The 21,053-nt window shown below is 33.2% G+C and overlaps 1 long non-coding RNA gene across 8 annotated transcripts in view; it reads right to left on the reverse strand.

Annotated features, from left to right (window-relative positions):
• Window positions 1–6,426: 6,426 nt before the first annotated feature.
• LOC148599830 (uncharacterized) overlaps window positions 6,427–21,053 on the reverse strand; it is a 30,865-nt gene continuing 16,238 nt past the window's right edge. For 2 of the 8 annotated variants that reach the window (XR_015918043.1, XR_015918037.1), the window contains exons 3-5: window positions 12,785–19,910; window positions 10,837–10,932; window positions 6,427–9,146 (exon numbers count right to left, since the gene is read on the reverse strand). This is a non-coding gene — a long non-coding RNA (uncharacterized LOC148599830). The remainder of the gene's footprint in view (window positions 9,147–10,836; window positions 10,933–12,784; window positions 19,911–21,053) is intronic. The other 6 variants (XR_015918041.1, XR_015918039.1, XR_015918040.1 and 3 more) reach the window with 6 other exon arrangements.

Below are 21,053 nucleotides of genomic sequence, written 5' to 3' on the forward strand. Positions count from 1 at the left end.
TTTCTTGCTTTGAGAATAGAGTTTTTATAATCATATTTATTTTGTAGGAATCTGCTTAAAGGACGCGGTTAGTGATGCAGTCGCCGCCGCCGGTATTCAGGATGGATCATGGATGCACAGTTTATCTGACAAGATGACTTCTTACATTGTGTCTTCCAGGAGTGACAATACTATCAAATCTTATTTCAACTGTTTTAAAAATGGGAAGGGTTTATTAAAAAACAGGGGTTTTTAGCATTACCGGCCCAGCCCATATATATTGCATTATATATCGCATATTTATTAGAGTCCGATTCCACTTGAAATACCATAAACTCCGTCGTTTACAGTTTGAAATGGGTTCATCAAATTAATAACTTACCCGATCCCACTACAAATTCTTTCATTGTATCTCTTCAAGAGTCGGCAAAGTGAATTGCATGTCCTCAAAAACAGAAGAAAGATCCCGTAAATACGGATTTATTGATAAAATTTTGCGAAAAATTTAAGGATTCAGAAGATTTATTGGTCATTAGGGATCTAACCATGATTCTTTCGAGTCACGCTGGATTTCTCAGATATGATGAAATAAGTTCTTTACTTTGCAGAGATGTTAAGGTTTTTGATGATTACTTAGTCATTTATATAAACATATCTAAAACTGATCAATACAGACATGGTAATGAGGTTGTCATTACGAAAGGTTCAACGGTGGCTTGCCCATTAAACATGTTTAATAGGTATGTTAAATGCTCGGACATAAATTTGTTGTCTGATTATTTATTTGTTCAGGCCCATATTTAGGAGCAAGCCCGTATGCAAATTGATTTAGGAAAACAAGAAACTTAGTTATACAGCTGCACGTCACAGTATTCTAAACAGGTTGAGGATGATTGACAATAGTTTGAATTTAGGTTTGCATTCCATGCGCTCAGGTGGTGCTACAGCAGTTGCTAATTCCAACGTAAATGATAAATGTTGGAAGAGGCATGGAAGGTGGAGGTCAGATACAAGCAAAGATGGGTACGTTGCCGATTCATTAGAGAAACGATTAGAATTCGCACAAAAACTAGGTTTATAGACGCTCTGCTTTTTCTTCGGTTCCCCCTATCTTTGTAAGTCTATCTTGTACGGTTGGCTGGTCGGCAAATCTATATTGTCTTAATTTGTTTTTTAGCCCATTTATATATACGAGTATGACTTTACACATGAGTGTGAAAGAGGTATTGCTTTGCTGAAGGCAAATAAAGGTATTGCTTTACATAATTTACATGTAAAGACACGGAATTTAATTTTGCTTTACATTTACATGCAAAGGAATGGATTTTGATGCTGCTTTACATTTGCATGTAAAGTTTTGGATTGGAGTACAGAGAATACTTTGTCATAATGTTAGTTTTGATAAATTATAAATAATCTAAAACGAAGGCAATATTAGGCGTTACGTGATGATTGTTGATAAATGAAAATAAGAGATTTACAAGTACGTTTTTAATCATGAATCATGTACTGCATTATACAAAAAGTTCATACTAATACCCAAATTTGAAAGCCGCCCATTTTTCGGTTTTCATGTTATTCATTGACTTTTCATTCAGAATTGTCAACTTGCCTTTCATCTGTGGCAACACCCCTTCAACACCTGCGTATGGAGTGTTCATATCACAACTATACGTTATGCCAGAGCTTGCCGAATCCTCGCAGACTTTTTGTATCGAGCGAGAGCTCTACCAAATAGGCTTCGGGAACAGGGTTATGTTGCTACAAGATTGAAGTCATCACTACAGAAGTTTAATGGTCGTCATCATGAACTCGTGGATCGTTATGGTGTACCCATCTGCACCATGAAAACTGATTTATTCAACGGGTCATAGTTTTCCTTTCCTCGTTTGTCTACCCCGGACTTGACTTTTTATGATCAACTAGGCGGGTGTTTCTAGAAAAATAGAGGACGCTTACCCTACCGGTGCACCTGGTCAATGCTCCCAGTTTTTAGTGGAGTCCGATTTGCTCATTTGCTTTTGTTACTTTGTATGTATGATTTTAGTTACTTTATGTTCTTTGTTGTGTATGTCTGTTTTCCATGTCTGGTCTTTGTCCCTGGATTACATTCTTTTGATTACCGCTATAACATTGGTTCCTTTGATTACTCATTCAGCAAAACAAATAATTGCTCGTTTTAAAATATTAGTAACTACATGTATTCTTAATAATTACCATCCTTTAAAGTATTCAATGAGCTACAGACATTTAGAAATTATTCTTCCACTACAAATAACAAACTTCTTACAAGAGCCAACCTGCATTGCTTCAAATGTACAAGTACTATTCGGATGAGATTAACCACTTATTTTCCTGAAAGCTGTACTTGCTGAACAAAAGTGCCAAATCTAAACTTTAATTACCTGTATTTATAACTTATCTTTACGGCATAATTAAGTTATAATCATTTGTGTCAATAGCTGGTTTTCTTATATTTCACAAACCAGGGAGTAAATTACCCATTCCACATGAAATACAAGTATCTGCAACAACGCACTTCCTTGTAATTTCTTGATATTCTAGAGCATTTTTGTCTGTTTTATCCCAATTCCTGAAGAGTTGGAGCTGGTCTACATTGGCGCAGGCCTCACAAATTTGAATTTTTTAGTACATATGCTGTCATTACTCAACAAAAAAAAACTATCTTAAAATTATAATATGGTTATCTTGTTGTACTATATTGAATCTCCCAATTGATACAATGTATAGAATGTTAGTCGAGTGGGGGACCAAAACACCCTTAAGTGTACCTCGTCCTTTTATTGTCAAGTTGCTTTCCCATTACCTCATTTCTTTTTTGAACACTTTTATCATGTTGCTTTTTTGATAATTATTTACTAGTAATAAAGAAAATGCATTTACACAACGCAATAGGAATGATATTGAACTGAATACTGTTTTATATACATATCGGAATAAAAAAACACAAAATGACAAGTAAAGACAAATGATATGTCTTCCCAAACATGAAACAAATACAATTGAAACTCTATAATTTCAGATTGTGATTTATTGTTTATTTCTTGATTTGATTTGATTTGGTTGATCTAAATATAGGAATAAATTTTCATCGAATTATTGTAAAATTTGGCAAATTTCCATCGAATTATTGCAAAATTTTGCAAATTTTCATCGAAAAAATTTTTAATTTGCACTATTTCAACGAATTATTGCAAAATTTTTCAAATTTCCATCGAATTATTGCAAAATTTTGCAAATTTTCATCGAAAAAATAAAAAATTTGCAATTTTTCATCGAATTTGTTCTTAAAACATACAGATATGACTAAAGATATAACTATTGTTGAGTAAATGTATAACATGTGGAGACAGAAAAACGTCCATGTTATTAAGTAAACAGTATAGTTCGTCAAGCAAAAAGTTTTTGTCAAAAAGTTACAGATTTTACAATGCAATTAATAGTGACTTTAAATTTCCATGTTAATGTAGTTAATTAAAAAAAAACTGATAAATTTGTATTTAATAGAAATAATAACTCATACCACTGGAAGAAAAATACGCGCCATATTTTGATTAAAAATACTGTCAATGATATAATTTGCTTCGATGCGTTGAATATATTTCAAAAGAAAGATAACACCTGGGCAGGCAACTTGAACATAGTATTTAAATATGATTTGGAAGAAAAACGGACAAAATAAAATTCAAACAGACATAACCATCAATCAAACAAAAACAAAAACAAAAAACAAAAAACAAAAACAAACGTGTATTATTTAATCACTATGTACAAACACCTTTTTTTTTCTATTCTATATAACCCGTGCTCATAGGAGATAAAAATTATATAGAATGCACTGTAGATTTCAAAATTAAGGGAGATAACTCTGTAAATGACATACATCAAATACAATATAATCTACTGGATTTTCAATGTTGATTATCTCCTAAGAGCAGGTAGAGTTGAATGATTAATTACACATTTCATAATATAAACCCATAAAACAACTTAATTATAAAAATAATAATATGTAGCCTTTTTTTTTTGGGGGGGGGGGGGTGGGGGGGGGGTTATATCACATTTTTTTTCCGATTTTGCATGATTCTTACAAAGACTGCTACTTAAGTAAAAAGGTTTGATTTTTTAATTGCAGAAAAAAGTATTCAGACATTTTTCTATTTTGCGGAGAAATGATATACACTATTACCTTGGTATTTTGTAAAAAAAAATATGCGAATATCTGCAATTATTTGGTATTGTTACTGTTCTTTTGAATATAAAGAAGGATACGCAGTATCTATTTTCCCGGTAGTATATAATGCAGCCCCTGGCAGTTCTTTTAATTACCAGTCTGTGTTAGAATCAGGCAATAGGTGGCACATACATTTTTTTTTTAAATTTGGTCTTTTTGTCCAACTATATTCAATATGTCTAGAAAACCATCGAAAAGCTATTTATTTTTTTTTTCTGAAGCATCGCGTTTAGATTTTTTTACTACGAATGAAGGTTTAGTATAAGCGGAAAGGAATTGAAGTATATATAAGTTTGTTCCGGTTTTGTCGTCATGTCGGAGTCATTACAAAGGAAAATACTAACTTGTGTTAGCAATATGTTCCTTTTTATTGTCATTGGTTGTGAATTGGTATTACACCGCACTATAAAAAGACGTCAATGTGAGTGATTTGTGAGAATAAAAACGTTTCACCCTGCAGGACGATCCGAGATTGTACAATTCAAATATATATATATATATATATATATATATATATATATATATATATATATATATATATATATATATATATATATATATATATATATATATATAATGTACACGCACAAAAAAGAAACTCAAGTAATTCTCCTTAGCTCAACAATCTTCTTAAAAAAACGAGCATGGCCAATGTTTACTATTTACTATTTAGCGCAGTCGTTAGTTGCTAGATATAGTAATCAAAGAGTATCATGGGAACCAAGGTTATAGTGGTAATCAAAAGAATGTAATCCAGGGACAAAGACCAGACATGGAAAACAGACATACACAACAAAGAACATAAAGTAACTAAAATCATTCATAAAAAGTAACAAAAGCAAATGAGCAAATTGGACTCCACTAAAAACTGGGAGCATGGACCAGTGCACCGGTAGGGTAAGCGTCCTCTGCTTTTCTAGATACACCCGCCGAGTTGCTCATAAAAAGTCAAGTCCGGGGTAGACACACGAGGAAAGGAAAACTATGACCCGTTGAATAAATCAGTTTTCATGGTACAGATGGATACACCATAACGATCCACGAGTTCATGAGCTGCAATGAAGAACCCGTAGTTTAATAAGCCTGACACACTTCTACATTTTCGTTGTTGTTTGGCTATTTCGTTCATGTTTCTTAAATGATAAGCTTTGATCGATACTTTTGTAAAATTCCGGACTACGGAATCTCATTGGAGTTTCTGATTGTAGATTTTTAACTAAGAATGTATGAAAAACGGAGGTAACCTAAATCATATCGCCATTGTGTAACGTCTTACCCTACTCGCCGATTAGGTGACATATTTTAACTCAATCTCCACTATCACTACGAGCAAAAACCGCATTTTTTTCTACTCATAACAAATAGTAATTAACTAAAACTTTAGTCTTTTCAATTTTATTAATCTATCTAACGATTTGAAATATAATTCTGTATGCAAACAATATTTGAATGATGGAAAATAAAATGTTAATAAATGTAGCATACACAATAGAATTTCATACTTCATTCCTTCTGCCAAGACGTACGCAGTTTTTTTTCCGCGGTTATGTTTTGATCTTTAAGCTTAATATGCATACCAAGTTTCGTCAAATCCTGATCAAACGTTTCCGAGATAAATGAATTCAAAGTTTTCTGCGTAAAATTTTGGTAAAGAGTCTGGCCGAAATGGTGGAATCTGGAATTTTTTGGGGGGAATCTTGCATCTTTCTAAGGGTAGATCTAACTTCCTGTCAAGTTCAATCGGTTGAGCCACTTCTGAGAGAACACTGACCACTTAAAGAATTTTTATGACAAGAGAATTAAAATAATTATAAGAAACGGAGTAAAAATAATAAGTCTCCGACCAACTTCGTGGTCGGCGACTTGATAATAAAAAACACGGTACTAACAATAAGTCTCCGCCACTTCCTGGTAAGCGACTTGATAATAATAAGCTACTCAGTAAAAACAATAAGTCCCTGCCACTTTGTAGCTGCAGTGTGCACTGTGGTGTGACGGTTTCCTCGACATTCATTCAAGACCCATGGGTGGCCTTGAGCTGACATCCGGTGGGGTTGTTGTCTTTTTGACATTTTCGCCATATCCATTCTCGTTATAAAGCTTCAAGAACAGACAATAGATATATGGACACCAACAAGTGCCTTTTGGCCCAAATGAGCTATTCTAGATAATGGCAGCAACAACAACAAATATTTGTTTAAAATTTGTAATTAAAATAGTTTAAAATATCAAATAGATAAAATTTATAGCAATAATGGGAACGCATAAATTGCAGAATCTACGATGATAAAAATAACTAACAAATATAATTTATGCTATTAACAAAAGGAATAAAAACCTTCAGTGAAACCGGTCTAAATCATACCCCTTTAGCAATTTAAAATTTGGTTAAGATTTTAACCATTAAGCAGTAGCAGATCCAGGTTAGGAGTGTAAATAGAATTAAATTCCAAAATAATCATGGCAAGACAGCTTTTGGGTGAAGAATTGCCATTCTTTTGATTACCGCTATAACCTTGGTTCCCTTGATTACTCTTGCAAAAAAAAAGAAGCTAAATTTATGTGTAGGGAGCATCCTCTATGAATCAGTGTCTAAGTTATTTCGCTTAATTACCTCTGAAATATACCTAAAGTATAAAGGTATCATTTTCTATGTAATTTATTTCTTTTTCACTTTTCAGCAAAAAAACAAAAAAAACAAAAACAAAAACAAAACAAAACAAAACAAAAAAACAAAAAAACAAATCACTTCCCCCCAAAGAAAAACCCCAAAAGCCCAAGATTTTGTCATCTCTAAAGAATGACTTTTGAATTAAAATTTTGCATGCGCCCTCAATTGTCTAGATCTTCAATGGACACCCTCATAAATTATTTTTAATTGTATGTTGAAAAAAAAAATATCACAGATGATTGACATGGCAACAAATCTTATCACAATTTTGATCACATATAAGGTAAAACCAAAAAAATATTTACAAGTACATGTATGAGTGTAAACATCAAACTATTCTATATGCTACAACTAACAAGATATTTCTGAAAAAATGTATTGAAGTCACAAGAAGATACCAAGTAGTAATATTTTTCATTCAAAAGTAGCTGAGTAATCTATTCAAAAATGTTTTAATTATCATATTGATCATACTATATTAATCACTATATACAAATAGATAAACCGATTGTCCTCTAGATTTAAATTGTTTCTTCACTATATAAAATTCAGATTTTAACATGCTGGCTAAAGCTAAAATGTTGAAAATCTTGATTTACCATTTTGGAGAGGAGAAAAAATTAAAAGCAACCTCGGAGAAATTTAATGATTGCATGGAGGTTAAAAATCACATGCATTTTTAATCACAACCTTAAAATTGGAGAAATATAAAACAAAACTTGCAGCTATAACTAACATTACTGAAGTAGTTAATCCTATCAGGTACCTTAAAATATGGAAAATAATACCAAGGAAAACTAAATCCACGATTTTCAATTTACAAGTAATTGAGCAAATAAATTTTGAGACCGAATTCATGTAAAATAAATGCGAATTGAGCATATACATGTACCTGAATTTCATGTAAGCCTGATTCGTTAGAATTTAACAGGGATAATATTTGTCTATCAACAATTTTGAGGTACATGTAAATTTAAATAAATGCTTTTCGATGGAATGAATGCTTTAATATGCATTCAAAATCAGGCACTTACCATTTTTTAATCAATAACACTTCAGAAGTAGACAAAGGTCTAAAAAAATCACTGAGGAGTTTTTTTCTTTTATATTTGATACTAAATACAAATGCCACATAAAAATTACATAAAAGTATGATTTCATAAATATCAATCAAATCGATACATATCAATACAAGTACATTTATTTTGTGAACCACAATCATCTTTGGCGAGTGTACGCTACATAGCACCGCTTGGTATAAAAATCCTGAAGGCTTGGGGCAAGTATGTAAAGCAGTACCCTACATTTGGAATGTGAATAAAAAACGCATCATACAGTTTAAGTTCCGGACTAAGAAAAAAATAGGTATTTATTGAATAAAAAATTCATCACTCATCTAAAACGATTCTGCAGATACAAGCTAAAAAGACATTACCAGGTAGGTGGTTTAAAAATCAAAACTTAAAAGTGCAACAACTCTGAAAAAAAAGTGGAATGTATTAAAAGCTTTCTATGTTGTTGAATTTGATCATTCTGAACAATTTTACATACAATTTTGTATTTGCTATGGATTTTCAATAATAAATTACCCAAAAACTACTGCTATACAACTAAGCTGTGGTTTTAGAAATATTAGCCAACTAATTTGATCAACAGCAACAAAAAAATCATTGAGGTATTTGAAATCTGGAAAAAGTCTGTAAGATCAAAGGGAAAAAACAATAAATCAAAGGAAAATGCGGCAAAATCAGCATCAATATGTGTTCGTTGGCACCATTGTATCATGTGACAAGGGAATGTTGGCATATGTATAAATAACATAGAATAGGATATTATTTGAATTTGGAATTTTTATGGAATTTAGAAAATGACAACAACAAAAAAATCTGTACAACTAACACTTACTAAGGGGTAAGTCATGCCAGCATGGCTAATTGTTAAGGTCAGTAGGATAATAAAAAGCAATGAAAACTTACCTTAGTTATGACGGCATGAATAACCCCCTCAGTACGGTAAGTTTTATAAATAACTTTTTTTTACTTATTTTCTCAAATAAAAAATAATTCAAATTCAAATAATACCTTGTTATAGTAACATTATAAAAAAATAACTTTTGCTATATAAAGATATATTTACACAAAGTTTGATTGCTTAAATAACTTGAATGGTAGTAAATGGTCCACTAAGATAACCTATGCTAAAATTGCACTAAACTGAACACTTGCCTGCTGCATGAGCTTCCTGTAAAGAAAGATAAAACATTTGATGAAATCAAAACTAAACAAGAAATCCGTAATCTGCATGGGCTGTCAAAATTTCTGGACCCTTGTGACTGACCCCTTTGTTATTTAATTTTTAGCAACAGTGGCCATGTTTCATTTTCGTCAGATTAAAAATCCCAACTTCTGATCTATGCAGAATAACCTAAGGAACATTCATACCAAGCTGGTTTTTTGGTCTAGTAGTTTCAAAGGAGAAGATTTTTGAAAGAAATACCATTAAGAATAGGGTAAAGACCTCGGAGGGGGACAATAACTCCAACATGGCTTAACTGATTAAAATGAAAAGATAGGTTTCATCACGCTGAACACTTTTACCCCCATGTTAAATTTGGCTAAACGGTTTGGAAAATATATGCACAAACTTCAGTCTGATCCCTATTTCTATTAACAGCAGCCATATTTTTCAATGGATAAAAAATCCCCACATCAGTTGTATGCAGAATACCCTAAGGAACATTCATACAAAATTTAGTTTTAATTTGTCAAGTAGTTTCAGAGGATTAGTGTTTTGAAAAATTGTCAATGACAACGACAACAATGAAGAGGATGTATGCTAAGTGCTGGCAATAACTCACATGGACCTATAGACCAGCTGAGCTAAAAAAAATTGTTAATGACAAAGGACAATGATGATGGATGCAAAGTGATCACAGTAGCCCATGTGACCCTTTAGGCCACTAAATCCAGTGCCCTAGACCACTCCGCCAGCTAGGCTATTTAAAAATATAGCTTTCGCTGGCCGGGTCATTCCTCCAGGCGGTGTTGCCATAGTTATCACAGCGGTACAAGTTCGAGTCCTGCGGAGGGAACACCCAAAAATTTGCAACACAAATTTGAGTTCTAACATCGTTGGGAATTTTTCAGGCCTTTCTATACGTTTATGTATCTTCCCTGTATCAATTTGATCCGATGGAGCAGTGTAGCAAATAGAGTCGTTACATTCTGAGATGTTTATATATATTTAAATTTTTAAATCAAGGTTTGAAAGGGTAATCAAGGGAACCAAGATTCCAGTGGAAAGCAAAAGAATGTAATCATGGGACAAAGACTAGACATGGATAACAAACATACAGAACAAAGTTCAAGAATAGCCTGGACCAGGTGCATCAGTAGGGTAAGTGTCCTCTGCTTTTACAAAAACACCCTAAGAGCTGCTCATAAAAAAGTCATGGGGAAGGAATTGATAATCACTGCTCACTAAGGATTCTTCTTATGTGTTAAAATAGTGTCTTTACAGCTAAATCAACATTCATATCTCTCTGTCACTGGCAATCAACATCGTCCATTAAGTGCTGATGAAGAATAAGCATTCTCATATGTATTCGGTTGAAATATATTTGAAACAAAGTAATTAGATAAAAAAAGACAGGCCCCATAGCCACAAAGCTAAAACAAGAGGCTCCAAGGAGCCTAAACCTCTCAACTGGTTAAATGTTTGCCTTTCAAGAGCAAAAACTCACTATGACATTTTAACTCCAGGGTCAATTTTTCACAGGGGTCAAAATATGGGTGTATCTCGCTTCCATTTTTCTCTCCACCGAGCAATTTTTTTTTGGTTCTTTTCCGAGATAATAATATAAATAATAATTTGTCGTTTAAATGGCTTTTTATTTTTACAAGGAAATATGATATACAATAAAGAAACTTACTTCCGCATAAATATACCAGAAATCCTATCAAAACTACTACTACTACTACTACTACTCCTACTGGTATAATGATTTTAATTAGGTCCTCCTTTGTATCTGAAAGAGATTAAAAAAGATATAATAAAATAAACAAGAGGCTCAAAGGAGCCTTAAACGCATGCCTGGTTAATTTTTGCTTTTCAAGGGAAAATAAATTTAACAAGATATTGTCCATCAATTTAGGTTCAAGAAGACTTTGGTAGGACATATCATAAGGATCATTTCATCGATTGAAAGTTTCCTTCTACCTATCACAGTTTTCATGATATTGGCTGAAAACTAAAAACAAAATAAAAAGTCATTTTTCACCATTCAAGGGCAATAACACTTACAAGCAGTCATCTGCCAACTTTGATCTTTTGAGACTTATGTGGGCCATATAATAAGGATTATTTCAGCAATTGAAAGAATTTGGCTTAACCTAACAGTTTTGAAGATATTATATGCAAAATCTACAGGCTGACCATTCTGTTCTTTTTTTAGTGACGGCAGCCATGTTTTTCCACAGATTACAAATCACCTTGTCAGTTCTATGCAGGATACCCCAAGGAACATTCATACCAAGTTTGGTTCTGATTGGTCTGGTAGTGTCAGATTTTTTATGGAAATAACACTTGAAATAGCAAAAAAAAACTTGGAAAAAACTCCAACATGGCTGATTAAAACAGATTAAAACAAAAATTTGACCACAGTTAGATCTCATGATGCTTCACACTTTCAATCAAGTCAGAATTTAGCTAAACCTAACAGTTTTGGAGATGTTTGCGAAAAACCCCTATGTTCTATTTTTAATAATTTTTCGATGGATCAAAAATCCCAATATAAGTTCTATGCAGGATACCCCAAGAAAAATTCAAAAAAAAGATTGGTTTCAATTGTCAAGTAGTGTCAGAGGAGAAGAGTTTTAAAAAATTGTTAACAACAACAAAGATGATGGATGCCAAGTGATGGCAAATGATATGAAATCAGATTAACACAAAGTCATTTTTACCAGATATTTCTTTGGTTCAGCAGTATTATTTTTTCACCGTAAACTTACGTTTTCCAAAAGATCCTCCTACAGTATACTCGGCGTCACATAAATAACATACTATTAAAATTTGAATTAAAATATTTTCTACGACTTTATTAACACCTACCGTCGTTTAAATTGTCTTAAATGACTTGCTCATTCGTTTAGCCAAACGGCTTTTCCCTAAACGAGTCGCTTATTAGCTTAAATCATGCGTAACAAATCCTTAAGGGAAAATACCATACTAATATCCGCCATGTTGGTTTCAACGGGACGATTTGTTTACAAACGAAATTCGTAAGTTCCCGTCGAACTCTGGTGACAATCGTCTGCTTGATCAACTTCTCGGTATTGTACGTTGTTGGCGTAAAATAAATCCGGGATATCCGAAATAACGCCGAAATGCATTCTGGGTTCTTCGTTTTTTGGACAAACCATTTAAACGTAAACAACATCTCCTAGCAACCCGATCACTGTAAACATGGCCGACTTTTTACAATGTAAATATTGGCACCAAGAATTAAAATCTGACTGGAATTTAACGATTCAATGTTTAGGGAGAAGCCGTTTGGCTAAACGAATGAGCAAGTCATTTAAGACAATTTAAATGACGGTAGGTGTCAATAAAGTCGTAGAAAATATTTTTATCAAATTTTAACATTATGTTATTTATGTGACGCCGAGTATAGTAATATCACTACTGTTGTCTCCTGCATTAAATAGCTGTATGAGGGATTTGTATTCTATAATCACTCCTGCCAAGAACCCTTTGAAGATTAAACTTAGGCACAGAACAAGTTCTTCATACTCGTTCAATCTTGGTATTCTTAAGCAATGGTGATAATAATTTAGTTATTAAATTTTTCTAATTAATTATTCTACATGTATTAAACTTACATTGTTGGCAAGATCCTCCAATATTATTAACACCATTGTCATCATAGAATCCTGCTGCACATTGACATGTCATAGTACCAGCATTACCAGTACATTCTCCATTTAAACAAGGCACATTGCTATTACACTGTTGTCCTGGAAATATACATTTGATACTAATCTTGAATAGTAGTAATTCAAGCTAAAGATTGCTAGTGGATATGATTAATGTCTATGAATAATTCATAATATAACAATATGTATATAAACACTGTGGAAAGTTTGAATAGTATTGGTTTAATGTATTTTTAGTTAAAAGTTGGTGTGATTGAGTCGTGCGGCTGCAAAACCTGCATTCACTGTTGGTGATGCAAGTAAAAAAACAAGATGTAGCATAATAAGAATATTCTTGTTCAAACATACGAGTCAAGAGCTGGGAAAGGGGACATGTAGAGAAAGTCATCATAGCGTTGGTTCGATACTTTTTGAGTTACAAATTACAAAAAATAACTGTTGTCAAAAGCATCAAGTGGCAAAAATATGTTCCGAATGCAAAAAAATTATGAAAATATGCATAAAATTTCTCAAGGTAAGAGGTGTACATCTTCAATATGTACATAAACATTGTACAAAGTTAAGTTTGAGTTATACTGGTTTAATGTTTTTTTTTTAATTTAAGAGTACACAAAGTAGATACCCCCTAAGTGTGATGAAATAAAAAAAAATAAGATGTTGCACAAAAAGTTGTGCTAAGAATACCCCTGCTCCATCATATCAGTCAGACCTGGAAAGGGGGTATGTTGAACAAGTCAGCATAAGAAAGCATTATACCAAATATCTATGCATTTTCTTTAGTAGAAGCTGAGAATTCCATTATGCAACACCTAAAATAATACCAGATCGATCAATAAACAGGAAGTGGATAAGCCATGAACCTGAAAAAGGGAGACATGGCACAAGTCATGATAAGAAAGTAGTATATAAAATATTTAAGAATTCCCTCCAGTAGAAGCTGAGAATTTCCATTATGCAGCACCTAAAAAGCTAGAGCAAACAGGAAGATGAGCTACGAATCTGAAAAGAGGAGATATGGTACAAGTCATCATGAGAAAGCAATAAAATTAATATCTAAGCATTGCCTCCAGTAGAAGCTGAGAAATATGTTACAAAAAAGTGTAACAGATAGACGACAAGCCCACGGATAAGGTGATTGCAATATAGTCCCACTCTGATGGCTGCTTTATAACTGTTTAAAATGCTAAGAAAAGTTCTTCTATTAAAACTTTTGCATTAGTAGTAACCATCCATCTTCGGAAAGAAGGCTTAGGCATATAGAATAAGTAGTTGATATCTGACAGCATCAAAAATTACTTTCAATCTTTTATATACCAGTACAATGTACTACATATCTAACAATGGTTTTTTGTATGGACAGTTTTGGATTCTTGGGTCTCTCAAAGTATACGAGTCGTTCTGGAAACGACCCTCAGGACATTGAACTGCGTCCACAAATCCAGATTTATCAAATATTGGCATGGTACCTGAAATAAAAATAACAACTCTGAATAAAAACCATGCACCAACTATGGCAAAATGTGGCCATATACTTCAATGAATGATTTCTACGACATATCAATATCCAAATGAAAAAAAGGAGGGTTGCAAGGTCAGAGGAAATTCGGACTAATGTTACTCATGAGTAATTTTTCACTGAAAGATCGAGGGGTTGGTCTAAAAACAGGACGGTCATTTTCCGGTACATTTTTGGCTATAACTTTTCTTTCAATTAATGGCATTCAAGAATTAGGAGGAATTCTAAAGAAGAATAAATCATTTAAAGTTTTTTTTTTTCCTTTTTTGGAAAATGTCAAATAATAAAGCGGAAATCTTGACAGGACGAACTTTTGCTGACAAGAAAAATGCGATAAAAAGGGGGACATGTAGATGAATAAAATTCATTATTCATAAAATGTGTCATGTTTGACAAATAATGTTTACTTATTCTTAAAGCTTATACTAATTTCATTTGAGTCAATTAAAGTAGAAAAATCTTGTCAGGATGGACTTGTTCTGTGATACGTGATTTGTATCGTTTTTTTACGGTTGTACGGTAAGAAAACATCAAATATCTGGATTTTAATTCATGTCTGTCACAAATACTTCATATATTGTTACAGCTTAAACTTTTTGGTATATTTTGGTGAACAGTGTATATTTTTTTGAAACATGTTCATAAATCAGTTCAGAATTCCACAGGACGAACTTTTTCAAACAGGAAATTGTGACAAGAATCTGGCACGGATAATAATTCCAAGACGTGTACACTGACTGTTACGTTTATTCCAAGGCTAAAAGTGAGGATCACAGAATATACAACATGTTCAAATATATACTGTTCAATTATATAAGACATATCCTTAAATCAATGTGAATCTGGACATAAATCTGGACATAAACATTTTATGTGTCCACTTTACCCGCCTTGCGTACGATGTACTGACCCATTTTATTATTTGTGTACAAGTATTTATTGTCCTCCAGGTATCAATACATTTCTTTTCACTTGTTTATTACTTGTATTTCACGGAGGTATTTTTGTATACATGTGGATTTGCTGACATTTTATTTGTTTAATATGTTCTTTTAATTCCCCTTTTTGGTTGTTTTATACCCTAAAGTACATATAATTCAGTTTATAATTAACATGAACAATACTAATTCTTAAAGTCATTAACACATTCCTCCCTTTCTCAAAAATCAATTAACGGTACACATTTTTGAATGTGATGTTAATTGCCGTGTTAATTTCAAATTTGGAAATGATTATCACGTAATCAGAACACCTGCTGGGTAAAATGTTACAGGTAAGGATTACCTGTAAATAATTAAGAACCATTGTGATGATGCTCAACAGGTAGAAATTAACTTCAATCAACTTTGAGCAAAAAAAAATACTACAATCTAATTAAATAAGTAAACTGAGGTGAAACACAAGTATACTTTAACTATATTTAAAAAAAAACAGTCTTTTAAGTACATTTTAGGGACCAATGTTGTGGACACAAGATTCATACCAAACACAAGTTTCATGGGGGAAAATCTAAGGACTTTTGATACACAATTATGCTGCCATTTCTAAAACACCCAACTCAAAACCACAACCAGTACCATTTTTGTTGTTGTTCACAACACAATGACAGAATATGACTGCAAATTTACCTCAAACATAATAGTGCTCATACAGGTATCAAAAAGTGCTTTAGTTTTCGTGTTTAATGGGCCTAAAGGGTATACGGCTATATCGTATGTCAATGGAAAGATAAATCAATGTAGTATTGGAAATTCATACTTATCAAAGTGAAAAACAGATGTCCCGTGTGTAGGAAAAGCTACGTCCAATGCACGTTAAAGACCCCTTTCAATAGCTCTTCCGAGTGGTCCATCAGTGGCCAGTTGTTAGGCAAAATTATTCATCTCCTGATTTTCGGAATGACATTTCAAAGTAGCTTCAAAATGATTTCTTTGGCATCAGTAGCTTTGGTCTTAATTTACAAAAATACTAGTAGTTTCATACCATTTCTATTTGAACATAAAGCATTTTTCAAAGGTTTCATAATTATCTTTGTTGAGTGGCAGCCCTGCATGTTTTAGACAATTCAATGACCATGGCTTGGATATGCTGCCGAATATGCGGAAGTTGCTGCACAAGTCAGTTTTCTTCAGAGACGCTGCTGAATAAGAAGAGGAAGTCAATGGTCATGGTATAAACTAACATGTCATGCAGTTAAACATTCGATTTTTAAATTCAAAGGATACCAAATTTTAAACTTTATAGCAGGTGAAAAATGTGAGGACGCATTTCTTGGAGGTGTGGGTAATGTAATAATTTTGCTTTGTAACTTATGAATTCTGCAAACATTTAAATCTTTACGTTTTCAAATACACCTGTTTATCCGTTGCTAGGCAATTCTGGAAATCAAACATATTAAAAATTACATTACGTAAAGTATGCACTTCCTGTACATTAATGTCCTGGTACGCAGCTGGTAGGTTCTGATATAAATCGAAACATATTATATCATTGGTTTAGAGATTAAAATTGCTTTTGGTTCCAGATTATTTTGGGAATATAAGCAGCGAAATTTAGTTTATCAGTAAGTCAGTCTGTAGTCGTTGGATGATAAAGAAGACAGATTTTTGAGGTACGTTGGAAAGGTTAGAGTTGCAAGGTAATTCTGAAAAAGAAATACGGTGTATAATTCTGAATAAGAATTATTGAAGTGGTTCTTTGTATGGAACAAGATTTTGGACAACTCATTTTACCATTGCTGAAGACGCATTGGACACGTCCAAGCCGTGGCATAAAGCATACCTTTATCAGTACAGCGGTTATTTAGAGTAAGCGACCTCTGTTTGCAGTGGGTACAGAATCATTGCTTTTCAAGTAAGCTACCACTACTTAGATTACGTTACGCGCTGGTATTGAACCATTGCTGATAAAACCACCCATTTGTTTTCCGGACTGTGTTAGTCAAGGAAATACATAATATAACTGTACAATATATGACCAGTTCAGGCATGCGTTGTGTCCTTGGCTCATCTCGTTAAATCCCAAGCATTGGTCTAAGGTTAAGCATTGGTATTGTGCAATGGTAATTTTCACTTTATTACATGCTATATTACAATACCATCGCTGTATCCAGAGATATAACTCTGGTACGAACCCAAGAGCACTTTGATCACTTACCCCCGGTATGTGACAGTAAGTATGTATTCAGAAACCTTTTCAAAGCTCATTTTGATTCAAAGTCATTCGGAATTATTTTCCTTGTTCATTTTTCCAAATTCATTTGTACTTCCGAACCTCATTCAGGATTCCATGCAATTTTCCAGGTTCATTCGGAATATTTGGATTTTCCAAAAATCCAAATTCCGAGCTAGTTTGGAGTATTCTGGCTCTTTTTGAATGAAATTTTCCTAACTTCATTTGGAATTCCATTCAATATTCCGAACTTCCTTTGAAATATTTGGATTTTCCAAATGACAATTCCGAGCCAGTTTGGAGTATTCAGACTGTTCCGAATGAATTTTCCGATCTTATTCAGATTTCCGTTCAAATATTCCATATGAAGCTTGGAATTCCGAATTATTTTTTCCAAATAGACAGCAGAATTCCGAATAATTTTCCGAATTCTGTTCAGATTTTTCATCCAAATCCTTGATTTTGGGCCTAAAATATTTTTTTAGGTCGGAAAAGTTTGAATACTCCGAACTTAATTACTGACCTAAAAGTTCAGAATCTCCTGCTACGGGGGATTTGGACCAGGTTCTTATGTAGGATATTTATTATTAACGCCTTTTCTCCGTTTTTTCTTAAGTGCCCTTCGATCTGTTCTTATATAAATGAAGTCATTCCGGATTTAAACGAAGGAGGAAAACTCTGGCATTGCTTAAAAGTTATCCAGTACATTTTGTACATGGATTATTTCAAATAAAATCTGCATTTACTATCATATAGACCGATGAAAAGTTTCCAAGTATATGAGTGGCTTATTTCCGATCTAGATTTTACAGCATCTTAGCTAGGTAAGGGTTACAGTCCTGCCCCTCCCATTGCGTGAAAGGAGTGGGCAAGACCGTAAAGACTGTAGGAAAGATGCTGTAAAATCTAGATGGAAATAAGCCACTCATATACTTGGTAATGGTAAATGATATCCTAGCACAAACCCCCCTTTTCTGAGGAACCCCGGCTGGCACCCCTCCTTTTCATAGTGTGGATCTGCCACTGCAGAGGATATTGCATTGCAAGCATCAGCCTGGCCCACAGTTAAACATTCTAAGACATAAATACTGTGACAACATGCATGTACATGTTTTCACATGCTTCCATGCAAAGTTCAAAGTTCACAGTTTATGTACTGTCAAATTTATTACGAATTTCAGCCTTATCATGAAACCCCGAGTTGCATTTTCGTTTGAGAATCCTGATTCATGGTTAAATCTTGACCGTTTTTATTTGAAATGCAAGCATATAAAGACAATTGAAGTGCAAGCATATAAAGACAAATGCAAAAGAATATATATGAGAGTCTCAAAACTTTAAGTCTTTTCATCAAAACGTAAGGTAGACTTGATACTTTACACGTGTCTCTGTTCATAAATCACTCCGGAAACTAGACAAATTGTCCGGAAACAATTCTATGTTATACAATTTTTGTACAATTAATAATTTAAATATGTGAAAATTTGCAACTTTAAACTCATTTTGCAAAGCCCATGTTGCAGACCGAATCGAGAATGCTGTGTTTTATTTGTTATTCAGTAAAGAATACTTAGATATACATTGTCATATTCTACGGTATCTTATTACCTCTAAATCATAGAAAACGCACTAAAATACAACCAATTTTAGGAGCATTTTTGTTTTGTGATTAAATAATCAGATTTTGTCAGAAAAAGTTCTTTTTTTTTTAATTTTTGAAATTCTATACACATGACCTTTACATGTTACTTGTTTTCCGATACCGACAATGAACGATTTCACATAAATTATTGATCAAAGTGTATTGGGGTCCATTGATCATTGACCCCTCCTCAACTTGATACAAAATAGCAGAAAACTTTACCGTTTTTCACATCCAAAAACTATAGGGCCCTCTACCATGTTCATAGGAACAATGTCATCCAAAAACTATAGGGCCCTCTACCATGTTCGTAGGAACAATGCCATCCAAAAACTATAGGGCCCTCTACCATGTTCGTAGGAACAATGTCATTCAAAAACTATAGGGCCCTCTACCATGTTCGTAGGAACAATGTGTAAACATTTCAAAAAGACAAATAGATCACTTAAGCTTTGCTCAAATAATTGTAGATAAATGAAGGTTATCAGATGCCAACAATGACACTAATACCATTATATATCTGAAAATATTGTTTGCATTCATTTAAAAATACCGTGTTCAAATCTTGGCGATTTTAAGCGTCCAGTACACTTCTCATAAAATTCCTTTTCATCGTGTCCCTTCATTCTGAGGCATCCATACGTGTTCTCATCTGTGCAACCAAGCTCATCGCTTCTCTTGTCAATTTCTTCTTCACTTGCAGGACATTCTCCATCAACTTTTTGGGAAATACTTTGAGCAACCTACAATATTCAAATTCCAATCTAATGTTAAATTTATAATAAATATGTTTGGCAAGTTTTCTAATTGGTTGCTTCACTTACAGCAAACCATGTTACCGGTACTTTGTATTACCTAGTTATGGTACTATGATCATCATTGAGTTAGACAGTACAGACATAAAGATTTACTACTTATTATTAATTTCTATGCTGTAGTTTGTGCCATTAAATATGTCTCATTCAATCTTATCATGTTTATTACAAAAACCAAGGATTGTTGAAAATCGAGCAAATGTAAATAAAAAAAGCAGGAAAATAATAGCTGCTCCAATCAAATTTTCAAAATCACTGTTCAACTCAGGATAACATGTTTCCCTACATGTACCAAATTTAATTGAAAATCAAATATTTTTTTTTCAAATACTGCCCAAAATGGCATTATTTTAAAATGCTACCAAGTGATTGGTAAAGGGGGTATCATGCACTAAAGAATGGTGAATGATAATTCATTCCACGGTTTATGGAAAATAAAAGCAAATAAAATCCCTTAGTTCGTGGGAAATTGAAAGTCACATGCATGTTTAAAAAATGGACTATGATAAACCTAGTACAAATGACATAGCATGCCCTCAGTGTAGAGCGATGCCATTAAAGGTATGCTTCAAATTTTATGAGAGTTTTTAAAGGGTCCCCTCTATGATAAAACCTGTTACGGTTCATTTTAACAAACTTTAAAAAAGATTTGGACCTTGAAAATAGCTTAATTCAACATAGAAAATAATGGGACTTGTAATAGTGGTTTAACACCAATAAACAGCAACAGAAACCGACAGAATGGCGTCTATGTGTTTATTTAAATTTACAAACAATCAAACAAAAGGATATGGGAAAGACCCAAGAAAGCTAGTTGCATCATTGATGCACTTTCATATATGTCGATAACAAATGCACTTTTAAAAAAAGAACAGTGTCCCCTCCTTATGTATTTGGCTCCTCCATTTCATAGGAGCACCACAGCATGGATTTCAACATGAACTACAAAAAAATTTCTACACAAAATCAGCATAAAATTATTTGGATTGCAACGTTTTTTTTTTCGGGTTGGTCGGGATCCGGGAAACAAAGAATATTTTATTTTTGGCCCAAGCATCAAAGTAACCTGGA

Source organism: Perna viridis, chromosome 13 (genome assembly GCF_037379345.1).
Source record: "Perna viridis isolate PV_CMFRI_1.1 ecotype Kerala chromosome 13, ASM3737934v1, whole genome shotgun sequence".
In the NCBI taxonomy this organism is placed as follows: Eukaryota; Metazoa; Mollusca; class Bivalvia; order Mytilida; family Mytilidae; genus Perna; species Perna viridis.